At 33.8% G+C, this 2137-nt stretch overlaps 1 non-coding gene across 1 annotated transcript; it reads right to left on the bottom strand.

Annotated features, from left to right (window-relative positions):
* Positions 1–588: 588 nt before the first annotated feature.
* Positions 589–695, bottom strand: LOC115711715 (small nucleolar RNA R71). Its single transcript, XR_004010595.2, has one exon. It is a non-coding gene; the product is annotated as a small nucleolar RNA R71 (small nucleolar RNA).
* Between the last annotated feature and the right edge of the window lie 1442 nt (positions 696–2137).

Here is a 2137-nt window from a genome sequence, read left to right as displayed (position 1 = left end):
AAGTATGCTCTGTGGTTGCGGTTTATAACTGATCTTCCACATCAGAAATTTGTCTTCTTGAGATTATTGTGTGTTATTTGTGTTTCTTTGTGAAATTTGTGACATTGCATGCATCATTGGCAACGTGATTCTAAAAATCGTTTGGTAAAAAGAGTAGTAACTTTAGGTGAAATTGAAAGTGTTTTTGAAAAATTAAGCATAATGGAACAAGAACCTAATATTGCCCAAGAAAAAACACTACTTGAATATTTTTCACCTATTTCATCTAATGCTCCATCATGCATTGTTTTGCCTACTACTAATGCCACTCATTTTGAACTTAAACCTTCAATCATTCAATTGTTGCCTTCTTTTTATGGTTTAGAAAGAGAAGACCCTTACATGCATGTAAAAGATTTCTTAGATATTTGCTCAACTTTTCGTTTTCAAAATTTTTCGGATGAATCGGTTAAGCTTAGGTTGTTTCCTTTCTCTTTAAAAGATAAAGCCAAAGCTTGGTTAAACTCACTTCCAACCGGAACCATAACAACTTGGGATCAACTTTTTAATAAATTTCTTGCCAAATTTTTCCCCATGTCCAAAACTGATAATTTAAGAAGAGAAATCTCCGAATTTTATCAAAAAGATAATGAAGAATTTTATGAATGTTGGGAAAGATTTAAAGATTTATTATTAAAATGTCCCCACCATGGTTTTGAAAAATGGAGACTTGTAAAATATTTTTATGATGGTTTAACCCCTTCAAACCGACAAATGATTCAATCTATGCATACCGGAAAATTTTTGAAATTACAAGGGCAAGAGGCTTGGGAAGCTCTTGAAGAATTGTCTGTTAATTCACAACAATGGAATTATTCTGAGCCTAGGTCTAGAGCAAATAATTCACCTAAAAGAGGAGGAAAATATGAAATAAAAGAAGAAACTGATTTGAGAACATCTTTTGAAAAATTAGCAAGAAAAGTAGAGGCCTTAGTCATAAGTCAAAATATGAATTCTCATGTTCAACCAAAAAAAGATGTTTTTGCTAGTACTTGTCATAATGATCAATCATGTCCTTCTTTTCTTGAAACATTTTCCGAAGAGGCTAATGCATTACATTCATATGGTAAACCAAATGATAGCCCATTTTCAAACACATACAATCCTAATTGGAGAAACCATCCCAATTTTTCATGGAGACAAAACCAACCACAAATGAACCAAGGAAACCAATTCAACATGCCAAATCCGAATCATACCCAACCAAGTCAACCTTACCCTCCACAAAGAAAGCCTTCCTTAGAAGACACTTTACAACAATTCATGCAATCCACCCAACAAATCATGCAAAATCAATCTCAATCCATTGCCAAACTTGAGACACAATTGGGTCAACTTGCCAATGCCGTAACTGAGAGAGAAAAAGGAAGATTTCCTAGCCAACCCGTCCCAAATCCTAAAGGCCAATATGAAGTAGGAGTTCCTAGTCATAAAGAAGAAGCCAAGTCTATTTCAACTCTTAGGTCCGGAAAACAAATTGCCAAACCCGATTACACACCTCAAGTTGAAAAAGACCAAAGCCAACCTCAAAGTTCCAACACAAATGACTTGTCAAAAGATAATGATCAAATTCTTCCTTCCATTCCAAAAGCTCCTTTTCCACAAAGATTACTCCCAATCAAGAAAGGCAACCAATATAGTGACATCTTAGAAGTGTTCAAACAAGTAAGTATCAACATCCCATTCTTAGATGCCATTAAACAAATTCCTGCCTACTCCAAATTCTTGAAAGACCTTTGCACTGTTAAAAGAAACACTAATGTTCCAAAAAAGGCATTTTTAACTGAATAAGTTAGCTCCATAATTCAATATAAAAGCCTTGTGAAATATAAAGATCCTGGTTGTCCAACAATTTCATGCATCATTGGTGATCATTTTATTAACAAAGCTTTACTTGATTTAGGAGCTAGTGTGAATTTATTGCCTTATTCTGTTTATAAGCAACTTGGTCTAGGAGAATTAAAACCAACTTCTATAACACTTCAATTAGCTGATCGTTCTGTGAAAATTCCTAGAGGTATTATAGAAGATGTTTTAATTAAAGTGGATAAGTTCTATTTTCCTGTTGATTTCATTGTTCTTGACACTCAACCTGTTG

Source organism: Cannabis sativa, chromosome 3 (assembly GCF_029168945.1).
Source record: "Cannabis sativa cultivar Pink pepper isolate KNU-18-1 chromosome 3, ASM2916894v1, whole genome shotgun sequence".
Classification (NCBI taxonomy): domain Eukaryota; kingdom Viridiplantae; phylum Streptophyta; class Magnoliopsida; order Rosales; family Cannabaceae; genus Cannabis; species Cannabis sativa.
This window is presented reverse-complemented; position numbering and strand designations above follow the sequence as displayed.